General features: G+C 36.5%; 1 pseudogene; it reads left to right on the top strand.

The window, feature by feature from the left end:
• Positions 1 to 203: 203 nt before the first annotated feature.
• Positions 204 to 20,639, top strand: part of LOC113928642 — a 29,857-nt pseudogene continuing 9,421 nt past the window's right edge.

Here is a 20,639-nt window from a genome sequence, read left to right as displayed (position 1 = left end):
CGAGCCGAAGGCAGTTGCTTAACCAACTGAGCCACCCAGGCGCCCAAAACTACTTTTGACTTTTTCTCATACACACATTTATTAATGTAATAAGTATTAGCACAGTTTTTTTTCAGCTTTACTGGGGAAAAATAACTATACTTTGAATTCTTGACCACTTTAACCATACTTTTCTTTTTTTAATGCAGAATATTTCATAAAAAATGAACAATGTCTTGGTGGTGACAGAATTTCTTATCTTGGGATTGTCTGGCCCATGGAGTCTTCAGTTTTTACAATCTGTGCTTTTTACAGTAATTTACCTGTTAGCCCTGGTGGGGAATGGCCTCAGTATTACCATAACATCTTTGGACCCATGCCTGCACACACCCATGTATTTCTTTTTAAGGAATCTGTCCCTGTTTGATCTTTGTCTCATTTCAGCTGTTGTGACAATTTTGGAATTGTTGTCAATTCCTTGACACACAGCAATTCTATCTCATTTTTTGGCTGTGTCACCCAGGTCTTCCTGGTGCCTTTTTCAGCAGGGGCAGAGTTATTCCTCCTCACAGTGATGTCCATTGAACACTATGATGCCATTTGCCATCCCCTGTACTATGAAACCATCATGAATAGGAATATCATTGAATAGGGGCACATGTGGGCAGATGGTGGCTCTGTCCTGGCTCAGTGGTGGCTTGATATCTGTTATACATACAGCAGGAATGTTTTCTTTATCTTACTGTGGATTTAATGAAGTTCAACAATTCTTCTGTGATATTCCCCAGTTGCTAGCTATTACTTGCTCAGAGAATATAACTGCAGAAATTGTACTCATTCTTGTTAACGCAGTCCTGGATTTCTGTTGCTTTATTTGCAGCACAGTCTCCTATGTCTATATCTTCTCCACTGTCAGAAGGATATCATCCACAAAAAGAGGTTGCTGCTTGTGTTCTCCTTTAGGATTTTGATGGAATCCTGTCTCACATTTACGTCTTTCAACCATTTGGAGTCTATTTTTGTGTGCAGTGTAAGGAAATGGTCCAGTTTCATTCTTCTGCATGTGGCTGTCCAATTTTCCCAACACCATTTGTTGAAGAGACTGCCTTTTTTTCCATTGGACATTCTTTCCTGCTTTGTCAAAGATTAGTTGACCATAGAGTGGAGGGTCCATTTCTGGGCTCTCGATTCTGTTCCATTGATCTATATGTCTGTTTTTGTGCCAGTACCATACTGTCTTGATGTTGACAGATTTGTAATATAGCTGGAAGTCCGGAATTGTGATACCGCCAGCTTTGTTTTCTTTTTCAACATTCCTCTGGCTATTCGGGGTCTCTTTTAGGATTTTAGGACTATTTGTTCCATTTCTTTGAAAAAAGTGGATGGTATTTTGATGGGGATTGCATTGAATGTGTAGATTGCTCTAGGTAGCATTACATCTTCACAATATTTGTTCTTCCAATCCATGAGCATGGAACGTTTTTCCATCTGTTTGTGTCTTCCTTAATTTCTTTCATGAGTATTTTATAGTTTTCTGAGTACAGATCCTTTGCTTCTTTGGTTAGATTTATTCCTAGGTATCTTATGGTTTTGGGTGCAATTGTAAATGGGATCGACTCCTTAATTTGTCTCTCTTCTGTCTTGCTGTTGGTGTATAGGAATGCCACTGATTTCTGTGCATTGATTCTATATCCTGCCACTTTACTGAATTCCTGTATGAGTTCTAGCAGTTTTGGGGTGGAGTCTTTTGGGTTTTCCACATAAAGTATCATATCATCTGCAAAGAGTGAGAGTTTGACTTCCTCTTTGCCAATTTGGATACCTTTGATTTTTTTTGTTGTCTGATTGCTGTGGCTAGGACTTTTAATACTATGTTGAATAGCATTGGTGTTAGTGGACATCCCTGCTGCGTTCCTGACCTTAGGCGGAAAGCTCTCAGCTTTTCCCCATTGAGAATGATATTCGCTGTAGGTTTTTCATAGATGGCTTCTGTGATATTGAGGTATGTACCCTCTATCCCTATACTATGAAGAGATTTGATCAAGAAAGAATGCTGAAATTTGTAAAATGGTTTTTCTGCATCTATTGAGAGGATCATATGATTCTTGTTCTTTCTTTTGTTAATATATTGTATCACTTTGATTGATTTGCGGATGATGAACCAACCTTGCAACACAGGGATAAATCCCACTTGGTCATGGTGAATAATCCTTTTAATGTACTGTTGGATCCTATTGGCTAGTATTTTGGTGAGAGTTTTTGCATCCATGTTCATCAAGGATATTGGTCTGTAATTCTCCTTTTTGATGGAGTCTTTGTCTGGTTTTGGGATCAAGGTAATGGTGGCCTCATAAAACGAGATTGGAAGTTTTCCTTCCATTTCTATTTTTTGGAACAGTTTCAGAAGAATAGGTATTAATTTTTCTTTAAATATTTGGTAGAATTCCCCTGGGAAGCCATCTGGCCCTGGGCTTTTGTTTTTTGGAGATTTTTGATGACTATTTCAATTTCCTTAGTGGTTATAGGTCTGTTCACGTTTTCTATTTCTTCCTGGTTCAATTTTGGTAGTGGATACATCTCTAGGAATGCACCCATTTCTTCCAGGTTATCTAATTTGCTGGAATAGAGTTGCTCATAATATGTTCTTATAATTGTATTTCTTTGGTGTTGCTTGTGATCTCTCCTCTTTCATTCATGATTTTGTTGATTTGGGTCATTTCTCTTTTCTTTTGGATAAGTCTGGCCAGGGGTTTATCAATCTTGTTAATTCTTTCAAAGATCCAGCTCCTAGTTTCGTTAATCTGTTCTACTGTTCTTTTGGTTTCTAGTTCATTGATTTCTGCTCTGATCTTTATTATTTCTCTTCTCCTGCTGGGTTTAGGTTTTATTTGCTGTTTTTTCTCCAGCTCCTTTAGGTGTAGGGTTAAATTGTGTCTTTGAGACCTTTCTTTTTCCTCTTAGGACTGCCTTTGCTGTATCCCAAAGATTGTAAACAGTTGTGTTTTCATTTTTATAGGTTTCCAATAATATTTTTAATTCTTCTTTATTTTCTGGTTGACCCATTCATTCTTTAGTAGGATGCTCTTTACCTTCCATGTATTTGAGGTCTTTCCGACTTTCCTCTTATGATTGAGTTCTAGTTTCAAAGCATTGTGGTCTGAAAATATGCAGGGAATAATCCCAATCTTTTGGTACCGGTTGAGACCTGATTTGTGACCTAGGATGTAATGTACTCTGGAGAATGTTCCATGGGCACTAGAGAAGAATGTGTATTCCGTTGTTTTGGGATGGAATGTTCTGAATATGTCTGTGAAGTCCATTTGGTTCAGTGTGTCATTTAAAGTCCTTATTTCCTTGTTAATCTTTACTTAGGTTATCTGTCCATTTCAGTCAGGGGGGTGTTAAAGTCCCCCACTATTACTGTATTGTTGTCAATGCGTTTCTTTGCTTTTTCTTTTAATTGCCTTATATAATTGGCTGCTCCCATGTTAGGGGCATAGATATTTACAATTGGTAGATCTTCTTGGTGGATAGATCCTTTAAGTAGGATATAGTGTCCTACCTCATCTCTTATTATACACTTTGGTTTGAAATCTAATTTGTCTGATATAAGGATTGCCACCCCAGCTTTCTTTTGGTGTCCATTAGCATGGTAAATGCTTTTCTACCCCCTCACTTTCAATGTTTGGGTCTAAAATGAGTCTCTTGCAGACAACATATCGTTGGGTCTTGTTTTTTAATCCAATCTGATAGCCTGTGTCTTTTGATTGGGGCATTTAGTCCATTTACATTCAGAGTAACTATTGAAAGAGGTGAATTTAGTGCCACTGTATTGCCTGTAAGGTGACTGTTACTGTATATTGTCTGTGTTCCTCTCTAGGCTATGCTGCTTTTAGGCTTTCTTTGCTTAGAGGACCCCTTTCAATATTTCTTGCAGGGCTGGTTTCGTGTTTGCAAATTCCTTTAGTTTTTGTTTTTTCCTAGAAATTTTTTATCTCTCCTTCTATTTTCAATGAGAGCCTAGCTGGATATAGTATTCTTGGCTGCATATTTTTCTCATTTACTGCTCTGAAGATATCATGCCAGTCCTTTCTGGCCTGCCAGGTCTCTGTGGATAAGTCTGTTGCCAATCTAATGTTTCTACCATTATAGGTTACATATCTCTTCTCCTGAGCTGCTTTCAAGATTTTCTTTTTGTATTTTAGTCTTGTAAGTTTTACTATTAGTTATCAGGGTGTTGACCTATTTTTATTGATTTTGAGAAGGGTTCTCTCTGCCTCCTGAATATTGATGCCTGTTTCCTTCCCCACTTTAGGGACGTTCTCTGCTATAATTTGCTCCCATATACCTTCTGTCCCTCTCTCTCTTTCTTCTCCTCCTGGATCCCAATTATTCTAATGTTGTTTCATCTTATCATATCACTTATCTCTCGAATTCTGCCCTCGTGATCCAGTAGTTGTTTATCTCTCTTTTTCTCAGCTTCTTTATATTCCATCATTTCGTCTTCTATATTGGTAATTCTCTCTTCTGCTTCATTTATCCTAGCAGTTAGTGCCCCCTTTTTTTATTGCACCTCATTAATAGCCTTTTTGATTTCGACTTGGTTAGATTTTAGTTCTTTTATTTCTCCAGGAAGGGTCTCTCTAATAACTTCCATGCTTTTTTCAAGCCCAGCTAGTATCTTTAAAATCATGATTCTGAACTCTAGGTCCGACATTGTAATAATGTCTTTACTGAGTAGGCCCCTGGCAGACAGTAGTACATCTTGTTCTTTTTTCTGAGGTGATTTTTTCCTCTTGTCTTTTGTCCAGAGGAGAATAGATGAATGGGAGAACAAAATGCTAACAGGTTAACAACGTCCCCAGAAAATATACTCTAAACAAATCAGAAAGCCCTGAAACCAGGGGGAAAGAAAGGGAAAGAAAGAAAAAAAGAAAAAAGAAAAAAAAAGATAAAAAAAAACAAAAACAGAACAAAATAAAACAAAAAAAACCAGAATATGATCAAATATGATCATGCTAGTACATAGATCAGTGCCACACACCAGAATTTGGGTGTATTTTGGTCTGTTAGAAGAAAGTGCCTCCTAAAATTTTAAAGAAAGAAAGAATTATATATGTACAAAATAAGGGTTGATACAATGAGGGGATGGAATATGACTGTAAAGATGAAAATTATAAAAGATTTTATAAAAGGAATTGATAAGAAGTTGTTTGAAAAAAGAAAAAGAAGATTAAAAAAAAAAAGAGAGAGAAAATGTGATCAGGCAGGAGACTAGAACAAAGCCATACACTAGTGATTTAGGGTATATTTTGATCTGTTAGAAGAAACTGTACCTCAAAATTTTAAAGAGAGAACAACTTATATATATATGCAAAAAATATGGATAACTACTCCAAAGGGATAGAATATGACTCTAAAAATCAAAAATAAAAGTGGTTTTTTAAAAAGGGATTGATAAGATGTTGGTTGAAAAAGAGAAAAAGAAAAATTAAAAAAAAAAGTTAAAAAAATAACTTTGAAAAACTAATGAATCATGGTAAAACAGCCATGAATTCTATGTGCAGTATTCCCCTAGCGCTGGAGTTCTCCTGTTCTCATTGATGGGTAAACTTGGTCTTGGCTGGCTGTTAGTGCTGATCTTCTGGGGGAGCGGCCTGTTGCAGTGGTTCCCAAATGTCTTTGCTGGAGGTGGAATTGCCCTGCCCTTGTGTGTCCAGGCTAAGCAAGCTGCTCCAGTTTGTTCTCAGGAGCTTTTGTTCCCTGCAAACTCTCGGTACATCTATGGAGGACGAGATTGAAAATGGTGGCCTCCCAATCTCCACCCGGATGAGCCAAGAATTCCGGGCCCCGCTCCTCAGTGCGCTCCCAAAGAAAAGCAGTCAGTCACTCCCTTCTCCCCGGTTTCCGGCCACACTCCATGCTCACCCGGCCTGTGACCAAGTGTTTCTATCTCTGGCACCTGACCCTGTGTGGAGTCTCCAGACCCAGCAGATTCCTGTGGTGCGCTCCCGCGCCGCTCCTCCCCGGGGGAGGAAGGGGAGTCTCCCCGGCTCTGCCGCTTGTTGGGTCCCTGCTGGAGGAGCAGTGGCCTGACTGTGCCGCGGATCACAGTTTATGGCAACCCCGAGCTGAGAGCCCACACCTCAGCTCCGTTTCTGCAGCTGGCTTCCCCGCTCCGATACCTGGGAGCTCTGCCACACTCAGGCACCCCTGGTCTTTCTGTGACCCTGAGGGTCCTGAGACCACACTGTCCTGTGAGGGTTCCACCTCCCACTTAGCCACTGGAACCACGTCCTTCAGCGGAGCTGACTTCTAAAAGTTCCGATTTTGTGCTCTGTGCTCTATCGCTTGCCAGAAACGGCCGACGGAGGCCCCCTCCCCCGCCGTCTATCCTCCCAAATATCACCTCGGATTCATTTCTCCTCACGTCCTACCTTCCAGAAAGTGGTTGCTTTTCTGTTCAGAGAGTTGTTGCTATTCTTTTCTTTGATCTCCTGTTGAGTTTGTAGGTGTTCAGAATGGTTTGATCCCTATTCAGCTGAATTCCTGAGACCAGATGAAATCCAGGTCTCCTACTCCTCCGCCATCTTGCTCCGCCCCCTCATTTGCATTTATTTAATTACATGGAGGTCATGGGAAGCTTAGAAAAATGTCCATCTGGGATATTTTATTTCATCATAATAAATCTTATACTGAATATTTGCTTTTGCATATGGACATTTGAAAGGGATAACAGATTGGATTTATGTACAATAAAATAATATTTATTTAATATAGAGTTAATATAAAGTTAAAGTGTAAATATTTTGGTTTCAATATTGAGTTAATATAGAGTTAACATTTGTTTTTGTTTATCTTATAAAAATGGGATTATATTTTTTCTGCATCTCTTTCTCTCTTTCTTTCTTTCTTTTTCTTTCTTTCTTTTTCTTTTCTTTCTTTCTTTTTTTCTTTCTTTCCTTCTTTCTTCCTTCCTTCCTTCCTTCCTTCCTTCCTTCCTTCCTTCCTTCTTCCTCCTTTCTTTCTTCTTCTTCTTTTCTTTCTTTTCTTTCTTTCTTTCTTTCTTTCTTTTCTTTCTTTCTTTCTTTCTTTCTTTTTTCTTTCTTTCTTTTTCTTTCTTTCTTTCTTTCTTTCTTCTTTCCTTCTTTCATTCTTGTTATTATGTTAGTCACCATACAGTACTTCATTAGTATTTGATGTACTGTTCCATGATTCATTATTTGTGTCTAACACCCAATGTTCATTGCAATACTTGGCCTCCTTAATACCCATCACTGCACTAACCCATCCCCCCCACCCTCCCTTCTGAAACTCTCAATTTGTTTCCTAGAGTCCAGAGTCTCTCATGGTTTATTTCCTTCTCTGATTCCCCCCTCTTCATTTTTCCCTTCCTTCTCCTAATGTCCTCCATGCTATTCCTTATGTTCCACAAATAAGTGAAATCATATGATAATTGTCTTTCTCTCTTTGACTTATTTCATGTAGCACAACCCCCTACAATTTCATCCATGTCAATGCAAATCGTGGGTATTCATCCTTTTGTTCATATAGGAATACAACAGATTTCTGTATGTTGACCTTTTATCCTGTGACTTTACTGAATTCTTGTATTAGTTCTAACCTTTTTTGGTGGAGTCTTTGGTTTCCTACAGAGATTATCATGTCATCTGTGAATAGTAAAATTGTTCCTTCTTCCTTGCCAATTTGGATGCTTTTATTTATTTTTGTTCTCTAATTGTTGAGGCTAGGACTTCCAGTATTATGTTAAATGACAATGGTGAGAGTGGACACCCCTGTCTTGTTCCTGACCATAGAGGAAAAGCTCTTGTTTATTCCCATTGAAAATGATATTATCTGTGGGTCTTTTGTATATGGCCTTTATGATGTTTAGGTATGTTTCCTCTATCTCAACTTTGTTCAGGGTTTTTTATCAAGAATAGATGCTATATTTTGTCAAATGCTTTTTCTGCATATATTGGGAGGATCATATGATCCTCATCTTTTCTTTTATTAATTAGTGTTGTATTATGTTGATTTGTGAATATCAAACCACTCTTGAAGCACGGGAATACATCCCACTTGGTCATGGTTAATAATTATTTTTTAATAAATATTTTGTTAAATATTTGGAGAGAGAGAGAGAGTGAGGGAGAGAGCAGGGGTAGAGGCAGAGGGAGAGGACGAGAGAAGCAGATTCTGTACTGAGCATGGAGTTTGACACAGGACTTGATCTCAGGACCCTATGTACATGATCTGAGCCAAAATCAACTCAGACACTCAACCCACTGAGCCACCTTGGCGACCCATGAATAATTATTTTAATGTACTGTTGTATTTGCTTTGCTAGTCTTTCTGAGAATTTGCATCTAGATTCATCAGGGATATTGGCCTGTAATTCTCTTTTTTAGTGGGGTCTTTGGTTTTGGAATCAAGGTGATGCTGGCCTCAAAAAATGAGTTTGAAAGTTTTCCTTCCATTTCTATTTTTTGGAACAGTTTGAGAAGAATAGATTTTAACTCTTCTTTAAATGTTCGGTAGAGTTCTCATGTAAAGCCATCTGTTGCTGGACATTTGTTTGTTGGGACATTTTTGATCACTGATTCAAATTCTTTGCTGGTTATGAGTCAGTTTAAATTTTTTTTCTTCCTGTTTCAGTTTTGGTAGTTTGTGTATTTCTAGGAATTTACCCATTTCTTCCACATTTCTACTTTGTTGGCATTTAATTTTTCTTAATATTATAATTGTTTGTATTTCTGTGGTATTGGTTGTAATCTCTCCTGTCATTCATGATTTTATTTACTTGGGTCCTTTCTCTCTTTTCTTTTTGATAAGTGTGAGTAGAGGTTTATCAAATTCATTAATTCTTTCAAAGAACTAGCTCCTATTTTCATTGATCTGTTCTAGTGGTTTTTGTTTGTTTGTTTTCTGTTTGTTTCTATGTCATTTATTTCTCCTCTAATCTTTATTATTTCTCTTCTTCTGGTGGCTGTAGGCCTTATTTGCTGTTACTTTTCTAGCTCATTTAGGTGTAAGGTCAGCTTGTGTTTTTGAGACTTTTGTTGCTTCTTCAGGTGGGCCTGTATGGTTATATACTTCCCTTTTTGCTTGCTTTTGTTGCATCCCAAAGGGTTTGGACTGTCTTATTTTAGTTTTCATTTGCTTCCACGTATTTTTTTTTTATTTTTTCAATTTCCTGATTAACCCATTCCTTCTTTAATTAGATGATTTTTTAACCTGCATGTATTTGTGGTCTTTCCAAATTTTTTCTCGTGGTTGACTTCAAGTTTCATAGTATTGTGGTCTGAAAATATGCATGGTATTATCTCAATCATTTTGTAATTGTTAAAGCCTTATTTGTGACCTAGTATGTGATGTATTCTGGAGAATGTTTCATGTACACTCAAAAAGAATGTGTATTCTGCTGCTTTAGGATACAATGTTCTGAATATATCTGTTAAGTCCATCTGGTCAAATGTGTCATTAGAAAGCATTTTTTCCTTGTTGATTTTCTGCTTAGATGATGTTTCCATTGATGTAAGTGGGGTGTTAAAGTCCTTTACTGTTATTGTACTATTACCAATGAGTTTGTTTTATATTTGTTATTAAATCATTTATATTTTTGGGTGCTCCCATATATATTTACAATTGTTAGATCTTCTTGTTAGATAGTCGCCTTTATTTTGATCTAGAGCTTTTCTTCATCTCTTGTTACAGTCTTTGGTTTAAAATCTAGTTTGTCTAATATAAGTATGGCTTCTTTAGGATTCTTTTGATGTCAACCAGCATGATTACTGTTGCTCCATCCCTACACTTTCAATCTGCAGGTTGTCTTTAGGTCTAAAATGAGCCTCATTTTGGCAACATATATATTTGTCTTATTCTTTTTTATCCATTCTAATACCTTATGTCTCTTGATTGGAGCATTTAGTCCATTTACATTCAGAATAATTATTAATAGATATGAATTTACTGTCCTTGTATTACTTATAAACCCTTTGTTTCTGGAGATTTTTTCTGTTCCTTTCTAGTCTTTGTTGCTTTTGGTGTTTTTTCCCCACTTGAAGAGTCCCCTTTAATATTGCTTGCAGGGCTGATTTAGTGGTCATGAACTCCTTTAGGTTTTGTTTGGACATCTGTTTAATTCTCCTTCTATTCTGAATGGTGGCCTTTCTGGATAAATTATTCTTGGCTGCATATTTTTCCCTTTCAGCACATTGAACATATTATGCCTCTTCTGGCCTGTCAAGTTTCTGTGGGTAAGTCCGCTGCTAACCTTATTTGTTTTCCTTTGTAAGTTAAGGATTTATTTTCCCTTGCTTTCAGGATCTTTCCCTTATCTCTGTATCTTGCAAATTTAACTACAATATGTCTTGGTGTTGGCTTGATTTTTGTTTGTTGTTGCTGTTTTTGTTTGTTTGTTTGTTTGTTTTATGGGAGTTCTCAGTGCTTTTTGGATTTGGATGTCTGTTTCTTTCACAGATTAAGGAAGTTTTTGTTATAATTTTCTCAAATAAACCTTAAGCCCTTTTTTTCCCTTCTCTTCTTCTTCTGGGACTCCTATAATGTGAATGTCTTTATGCCTTTTAGAGTTATTTAGTTCCCTAATTCTACATTTGTGATGCAATATTTTTCCCTCTTCTTATCAGCTTCATTATTTTCCAAAATTTTTTTTCTTCTCTATCACTTACTTGTTTCTCTGCTTCTTCTATCCTTGTGGTCATTACAATCAGTCAGTTTTGCAACTTGGTTATAACATTTTTTTAAAAATTTTTGTCCTGACTTGTTTTTAGGTCTGTATCTCTGTGGTAAGGGTCTCCCTCATGTCTTTTTTGCTTTTCTCAAGCCCAGCTAGTATCCTTGTGATTGTTGTTTTAAATTCTGGTTCAGACATATTATTTACATCTGTTTTGATTAGATCCCTGGCCATGATCTTTTCCTGATCTCTCTTTTTGTATGAATTCCTCCATCTTAGCATTTTGTCTAGGTCTCTGTCTTCTTGTGTTAGGAAAGCTCATTATGTTACTTGCTCCTGAGTGTAATGGCTATATTAAGAAAAGGTCATATATTGTCCAGGACCTGGGGCTTCTGGAAGTGTTTCTGGTGTATACTGTGTGCCCTTTGCTGCTGTATTTTTGCTGGGCTTTCCTTTAGATCAGTCCTCTGCAGAGTTTCTCCTTGCAGTGGGGAGTGTTTGGATCTCGTCCACTGTGTGGTGAGTTTTAAAAAATTTTGGTCGGCTTCTTAAAAGAAGCTAGATCCTATCTCCCTAGAGCTTAAGTTTTGCAGCATTCTATGATCAGCTGACTTGCTGCAGGGTTTGTGTTTGTCTTCTGGGAGTTGGGCCTGCTGCTTTGACTCTCAGGGACATTTGTCCTAATTCAGAAGCTCCTGCAGAATGCAGGATGGTGGGGCTTGGCGCAATCATCTCAAGACTCAACTGTGGTGCTGTGCTGGTCACTGAAGTCCATCCATGCTAATGGGCAGGAAAGAAATGGAATCAGCCTGCTCTCACATCCCAAGAGAGGGGAGTTTGTTCCTGCTGATACTCAGGAAGCACTCACAGAAGAGCGACCAGTCTCCCCTGATGTTTCACAGGCACCCCTCAGATCCCTGTTTTTACCCTGTTTGTGTCAAAGCTGTTGCCCACCTAACAGTGCAGTGCTCCTGGTTTTTTTTCCTTTAATTTGTTTTTATGAAGATTATATTTATGTATTTGTCAGGAGAGAGAGAGCACAAACAGGGGGAGTGGCAAACAGAAGGAGAAGCAGGCTTCTCACTGAGCAAGGAGCCTGATGGGGGCCTTGATCCCAGGACCCTGGAATCATGACCTCTGCAGAAGACGGATGCTTAACTGAGCCACCCAGGTGTCCTTGCTCCTGTGTTTTATCTCAACCATGTCAGCTATGTTTCATAACTCCAAATTTTAGGGACCCTGCATGATGCAGAATCTTGCTGATCTTCTGGGGGAAGGTCTCACCACACTGGCTGGTGCCAGTTTGTCCCACAGTAGTTGCACAAATGTGCAGGGGCTTCGAGTTTATAGTAGAGTGTAGGAAAAAGCCAGTGTTCAAGTTAGCTGCCCTCAGTAGGTTTCTCTATTCTTATGCTAATGAACAGGAAAGTGCAATGGCGCCCACCTGCTCCAGGTGGAGGAAGGAATGAAGGAGAGGAAGTGCCACATGTCCCATGTCCCAAGAAGGGAAACTGTCTCTCCCAGTACATGGGATCCTCAGACCCACTGTTTGTTCCCAGACCTCTGTCCTCCTTCTCCACAAAAGCACTGCTATGTCTGCCAGGCTCCACCCCAGCAATGGCACAGACTTTTAAAACTTCAGTCTCTGAGCTACACTGTTTGTAAAAACTTAATATAATCATACAATTTCATTTTCTTAGTGTTTTTTTTTTGTGGAATCTCTTGCACACTACTCTCTCTCTCTGTCTCTCTCTTCTCTCCATTATCAGGGTTCCCTTCCCTCTGCAGCACCAGCCATTCCTTTCTTCCACAAATAATGTTTCTACCCCTTCTATCTTCCATGACATGGCCTATTCTCTCCCTCTAGTTATGCAGTTTGTTCCCTCAGTCTTCAGATCAATTTCTTAGGTGTTAAGAATGATCTAATATTTATCTAGCTGTGTTCATGGGACAAGGCAAACATAGGGTCCCTCTATTACTCTGACATCTTAACTCCTCTCCCTATTATGAAATTTTCTATTGGAAAGCTTAAAACAACATCTTGAAAAGTGTAATTTTATTTTTAACTTTTTTGTTATTGTTTTTGCTTTGTTTTTTAATTTAATGTAATTTTATTATGTTATGTTAGTCACCATACAGTATATCATTAGTTTTTGATGTAGTGATACACTAACAATGCAACTGTAGAAAGAGAAATTAGAAAAAGATTCCATTTACAATAGCACCAAAATCCATAAGATACCTCGGAATAAGCCTAATCAAAGAGGTAAAGGATCTATACTCTAGGAAATACAAAACACTCATGAAAGAAAATGAAGATGACACAAAAAGATGGAAAAACATGCCATGCTCATGGATTGGAAGAATAAACATTGTTAAAATGTCTATGCTACCCAGAGTAATTTATACCTTCAATGGCATCTCGATCAAAATTGCAATGACATTTGTCAAGGTGCTGGAACAAACAATCCTAAAATTTCTATGGAATCAGAAAAGACCCCGAATCCCCAAGGAAATGTTGAAAAATAAAAACAAAGCTGGTGCTATCACATTGCCCAATTTCAAATTATATTACAAAGCAGTGATCACCAAGACAGCATGTCACTGGGCACTGGCACAAAAACAGACATATCGACCAATGGAACAGAATAGAGAGCCTAGATATGGACCCTCTACTCTATGGTCTAATAATCTTCAACAAATCAGGAAAAAATATGCAATGGAAAAAAGACAGTCTCTTCAATAAATGGTGATGGGAAAATTGGACAACTATATACAGAAGAATGAAACTCGACCATTCTCTAACATCATACACAAAGATAAACTCAAAATGGATGAAAGACCTTAATGTGAGACAGGAATACATCAAAATCCTAGAGGAGAACATAGTCAGTAACCTCTTTGACATGGGCCACAGCAACTTATTTCAAGATTCATCTCCAGAAAGCAAAAATGAACTTTTGGGACTTCATCAAGTTAAAAAGCTTCTGTACAACAAAGGAAACAGTCAACAAAACAAAGAGGCAACCCACAGAATCGGAGAAGATATTTGCAAATGACACTATAGACCAACCACTGATTTCCAAGATCTATAAAGAACTTCCCAAACTCAACACACAAAAAACAAACAATCAAGTCAAGAAATGGGGAAAAGACATGAACAGACACTTCTCCAAGGAAGACATGCAAACGGCTCACACACACATGAAACAACCTTCATCATCATTAGCCCTCAGGGAAATTCAAATCAAAACCACATTGAGATAACACCTTACAGCAGTTAGAATGGCAAAAATTGACAAGGCAAGAAACAGAAAATGTTGGAGAGGTTGTGGAGAAAGGGGAACCCTCTTACACTGTTGGTGGGAAGGCAAGTTGGTACAACCACTTTGGAAAACAGTGTGGAGGTTCATCAAAAAATTAAAAATAGAGCTACCCTATGACCCAGCAATTGCACTCCTGGGTATTTACCCCAAAGACAGAGATATAGTGAAAATAAATTTAATAATAAATTTTATTCATCTGTTATATATAAATATTATCATTATACTGTATAACCAAAAGAATATTATTTCCTGAGATATTTTAGATTTAAAAATAATATTTATTTATTTATTTATTTATTATCAAAGAGAGAGTGAGAGTGAGAGCAAGAGCACAAGCAGGGGAAGCAGCAGACAGAAGGAAAAGCAGGCTCCCTACTGAACAGGGAGCTTTATGTGGGACTCGATCCCATAACCCTGTGTTCATGACCCAAGCTGAAGGCAAATGCTCAACTGACTGTGCCACCCAGACATCCCAATATTTTAGATTTTTATACTCTTTTCTGGACCCAATGTGTATTTTATACTGTACATGTCAATTTAGAATATGCACATATCAAGTGCTCAATAGCCAATGATACTTAATAGCTACCATACTGAACAATTTTGTCCAATAAAAGAAAGGGAAATTAAATAAAACTAAGGCATATATTATATAATTACACATGCTATTTGGTGTTTAAACATAAAACAAAATATGCACACATATGTATATATTTTGATTTTATATATATAGGGCAAATATATTTTAGTATTTATTATAGGCATTATATAATGCATATGTAATGTATAAAATGATGCATATAATGTACGTTATTACATATACTATAGAAATTTATAGAATAATACATCAATAATATACTACAAATATTTGCAATGTGTTACATATTATACATGTATATTTACAGCATATGTGATTTATATATATATGAAAGTAATTTTAAGACTTATTATTTACATAAACCTTTAGCAAGATAAAGCAGAATGAGAGAAAGCAAGAGAGAAGTTACCAAAAAAAATTACCTTAGGAATTAACACAAAAAATAAAGGCTGTCTGGGCCCAGAGTGTTTGCCGGAATATGTTCACCCGTCTCACCCAAGTGCCATCCCAATCTCCACTCCCACCTGTCCTGGCTCCCTACTCCATCCCTTTCACAAGCCCATCTCCAGCAAAGACCCGGGGCTCTGGCCATCACTTGCACTGTGAGATGCTGGTCCCTGTGCTGAAAATTCTGAGGAGTAAGAAACTTTATTTATGTCTTGAGGCAGGTGGTGAATGTCACCTTCTGAGATGTCAGAAATTACCTCCATAAACCAGATTTAAGAAACAATGAAGTTACTTGTTCCATAATTTCTTACAAACATTGGTAATCTTCCTGTATGACCACATGAAATGTTTTCTCTGTCTTGGATTCTAATCACAGTGTTGGAATTTGATATGTGCAAATGTAAAAGGTAGATTCAAAAAGTTATTCATAAATTTCATCCTGCTCCAAGAATATTTTAGTGGAAATTTTGTTGAAATAGAAATAGCTTTTCTGAGTTTCATAGAGAAAGGAAGATGCTTATTTTAATTCATCAGGGTTATTATTTGTGGAAATAGATAAGACTCACCAAGTGAGCACAAGCAAAATCTATTTATTAAGATCTTGTTTTAGTAAGGGAGTCAACAACTATCACTCCTATTTAGCAAATTATTAAGGTTAGATAGAGAGGTGGGGAAACTCAAAACAAAACAAAACAAAAAAGAAAGAGCTTCAAGTGTGCCCTGATTGGAGACTATTGCCATGAGGAAGTTGAGGTAAGCAAAGGGTACATATTTGGCTTTTTCTGGTTAGTCCAAAATTGGAAGCAGAAAAAAAAAAAATCAAGAAGCTCTCAGTCATTAATGAAGTTCACGCTTGGGTCTGATTTTTATCGGGTTTATTGTTTGGCTTCCTGGGTTCTTACTAGAGATAGTTTGGTCTGACTTCTTATTAGTCTGACTTACAGCAGTCTGGCTTTTAGCGCCAGATTCTGTAGACTGTGTATCACAGTTCTGTTTCTAAACATGGTCTGGTTTTGACTATATATTCTGTACCTCATGTTTTTTTTTAATTTAAATTTCATACTTCGATGGAGTTGCTCATAAATATGTTAGAAAATGTCACATATTCAAAATAAGAATGATGTTTAAAATATTTAATTATATTATTTTTACAAAATATATATATGATGGTTAAAGAACAACAAATGTTTATGGAAATTTAACTAATTAAATAAAATATATATGACTACAAAGTGAAAATCAAAACTCATCAGACAACTACAAAAGTGATGACAATAAGTTTGAAAATGTAAAATACACTCTTTTGCAAAAAAACAATTTGTATTCAACTCAATAAGAAAAAGAAAATATGAATAAACCATAGTAATTAAAGAAAATAATTGATAATGGAAACTATCCACAGTGTGAATCAATAACTCTGTGAGTTGGCTGAAACTTTTACAAAATTACTGAGGAGACTGATATGGCTTGTGACCCAAAAATGTTTTTTGTTTGTTTGTTTGTTTTATCATTGTTATTTTTAATTTGACTTCCAGTTTCTTCATATATTATGTATCAAATTCAAAAAACAAAGCCAGCATGGATTGTTGTTCCTAAGGTTATAGTATGATTATGAAAATATACACCAACAAAAGTCAAAACTCTGACTCTTAAATCTTTTCAATGATCTCAAAAGTGTGGTAACAGTCACTTAGAAGTTCTGATGCCATAGGTTAAGGTGATAATATTTTGAATGTACTTTTCCCCTTGCTTTTATAAACCCTTTACCAGGGTCTATGTACCATCACTCATATTAGTTTTTGATCACTAAGAGGTACAATGATCCTAAGTCCTGGAGGTACATAAGCCTCTGGCTATCTAGTACCAAATATATGACTTGGGTGTATAAAATGCTTATTGTGTACACATCTAAACAGCTAATTTAATATAAAATTTTATCTTAAAATATAAAAGTTATCACAAGAATGAATCCCTCGGTGATTGTTTAAAACTTTAAATAACAGTCTTCCTTCTATTTCTGCTCTACCTAAACATTACCATGAAAAAATGTATGAAAACAGTTAAATTTATCTCTCAAATATGGACATATAAAATGGAAGAGGAAGGGACAGAGGAAGAGGAAGAGAAAGGATCTTCAGACTCTGCACTGAACGTGGAGTCCGTCATGGGGCTCGATCTCACAACCCTAAAATCATGACCTGAGCTGAAATCAAGAGCTGGACACTTAACTGACTAAGCCACCAATGTACCCCTAAATTCTTATCTTTAAAATATGAGTATTCTACATATCAAATAGAATATTAAAGAAAAACTTGTTAGAAATACTATGGTGTTATATGAAACTGATGAATACCACATTCTACCCCTGAAACGTAAAAACAAACAAGCAAATACTATGGTGGGCAATACTACATTAATATTTCATTAAGTTCTATTTCTCTATAATGAGACTTAATAGTGTGTGAGTATGCTACATACTTAACACATTCTTCTATAGCCTAAGTAAAAAGACGTAAAAACAGGTCTAAGAAAATTTATTTTGAGAAAGATTTTTATGAGAGAAACTCTTCTTTAATCTCTATTAAGTTAAGAGATCTTTCTGAAATAATGTCAAATGATGTCATTATATTTGATAGAAAATGTCAACTAACTCAAGCATATAATAAATAAATAGAAATTTATATAAACATTATACTTGTTCACTGAATAGCTTCCTAAATATGTATTAAGAAAGAATATATAAACATAATTACATACATGTAGATATACATAAAGATGTGTATAATTATATAGTATTAAATTATGAATAATATTGTCTATTATATATGTATTTAATTAATGCAATATAATTACATATATAATACTTTGTAGTACATAACATTATATTTTAGTATGTAATATTGTGTATTATTCTGTAATGTATCTTCTATAATATATATTTATATAATAATTATATATGTTTACATGGTGATATGCATATTACTGATGTGTGAAATATCATCTGGATAGCAGTCTTTTTTGCTTCCATTTCCACTTAACAGTTAAATTTTTTAAAAATATTTTATCTATTTATTTGACAGTAAAGCAGGGGGAGTGGCAGAGGGAGAGGGAGAAGCAGGCTCCCCGCTGAGCAGGCAGCCCAAGGTGGAGCTGGATCCCAGGACCCTGGAACCATGATTTGACCCGAAGACAAATACTTAATGACTGAGCCACACAGGTGTCCTTAATTTTTTTTTAAACAAGAATTACATATCTTTAGCAACATGGTGGACAAGGAAATTACAGGCTAACCTCATTACTTCACAGAAACATCAAGTGAATCACTACAGACTGAATAACATAGCCTTTAGAGAGCTCTGGACACCAGTTAATTATCTGTAGACACCACTCAAGAAATGGTCAATCAAGAAACAAAGAAACTAAAAACAGTAAGAAATAGGGGCATAATTTGCATCTCAAGTTAGAATCCACAAAATGAACTTGCAGACACCACAGCCTATGAAAATTGGCGGGGGGGGGGGGGCAGAACAGCTGATCAGTGAACACCTAGGGGTAAGAGATACTGGGCAGTTAAACATAATAGAACATTTGGGGCACCGTGAAGAAGCAGAGGTGACAGCCAAAGAAAAGTCAAGACATATAAGATCAGCCAATACTGGAGAATTTGGAAAAAGACATATGCCCAAGCCTAGGAGAGATGCATACCAGAAAAGGCTTAATAGCTATCTTAAGTCTTCACATTGGGCTGAATAGTGAAGGTCTTCCCACACACAGAGCCTGTCTGTGAAGATTGAGAGAGGAGGCTCTTTTTTTCAAATTTCCAATTAAAAAAAAAAATCACAAGGCATACAGAGAAATGTGGTCTATTAAAATAAATAGAACAAGTCTCTCAAAACTAACCCTACAGAAAGTCTTATTAAAGAAAACATTTTAAAATAGTAGTTTTAAATCTACTAACAGAGCTAAGGGGAAAGATCAGCAAAAACTTAAGGAAATGAGAAAAAATGACATATGAACATGTAAAGAACATGAAGAACATATCAAGAAAAATAGATTTTATAAAAAAGGAATAAAACAGAAATTCTGTAGATGAAATATACAAAAACTGAATTCAAATATTCACTAGAAGGGTTCAAGTGCAGACTTGAAAGGCAGAAGAAATAATCAGTAAATTTGAAGACAAGTCAAGTCTTAGGGGATAAAAACATGAAGAAAAGTGAACGGTGCGTAAAGGACTTACTTATATCATCAATCAGTCCAGTATATACTTCACAGGAATCTCAAGGGAGTGAGAAAGGGGTAAAGAGCTTATTTAAATCAATAGCAGCCAAAATTTCCCCATATTTGAACAAGGACATGGTATACAAATGAAGAAACTCAGTGAACTCCGAGTAATACAAAGCCAAGAAAATATACACAAAGGCACTTATAATCATACTACTGCAAGTCAAGGAGAAAAGCAGCCAAAGAAAACAAACTCATCATGTACAAGGGAATCTGAAAAAAAGATTATCAGTTAATTTCTTAGCAGAAATTAACAGCCCAAAATATAATATGACACTGTATCCAAGGCACTGAGAGAGAAAAATTGTCAAGTGTGAATTCTACTATATATGACAAAATTGTCTTTCAAAATAAGGGAGAAATTTAGACATTCCCAGGTAAACAAAGGCAGAGGGAGTCTACTACCATAGACATGCCCTATAAAAAAACATGCTAGATGATATTTCAAAATCCAAGTTCTTTGAAGTCTGCAGTTACCATAAGTAACGGCATAAGGTTTAATCTAGGGAATTATAGGTGACCCGTGTAACCACTTCTTTGTCACTATTAAGCATGAGATATTTGTCAGCTGCCGTGTTAACTCAGCTGTGAGATAGCCATAAACTCACTTTGGTTCCAGGCCTGAGTACATCTCCAGACAAGGGACCTCCAAGGAGAGTGCCTAGCATTCAGGAGCTATGATCACTGGCTGATGGCTTGATAGACTGGCAAGCACACAGGGGAGAAGGAAAAGTAGTCTGCACTGTAATGTCCATTCACTAAAACCTCATTTTGTCTGGAGAGCCAGTGGTGTTGCTGGGAGACAGGACTTCCGGAAGAATGAGTGGCACAGACCCTGACAATCAGAATAGACATTGAAGGAGCATGGAACACGGTGGCAGAGACTCTAAGCAATTAGGTCATAGTCAAAAGGCAGGGATTTTAGGTATCATTTAATGTGCTATCAACTATTTACAAACTAGTATGAGAATTTTTCTATGTTTTAAAAACTCGGTTACTCACACTAGTGCATTCTAGTTGAGTATAAATGTTATCCCCAGTAAATTCCAACTCCTCAAATAAGTGAGCAAGATTGAAGTGAAAGGTGAAGATTAAAAATGCTTTTGATGAATGCACAAATGATGTAAAAAGATGAAAGATAATTAGATATTGCATATAAAAGTAGAAGTGATGAATTATTTTACTGATTAGGGGTGGAAAAATAAATGCAAGGGGGGCTAGCACATCAAACATGTCAAAAGGAAGAATAAAGTAGACAAACTAAATAATGTAATTGCATTTTTATTCTCCTTTGAGACTTAGTCTTCCA

Source organism: Zalophus californianus, chromosome 5 (assembly GCF_009762305.2).
Source record: "Zalophus californianus isolate mZalCal1 chromosome 5, mZalCal1.pri.v2, whole genome shotgun sequence".
NCBI classification, from domain to species: Eukaryota; Metazoa; Chordata; class Mammalia; order Carnivora; family Otariidae; genus Zalophus; species Zalophus californianus.
This window is presented reverse-complemented; position numbering and strand designations above follow the sequence as displayed.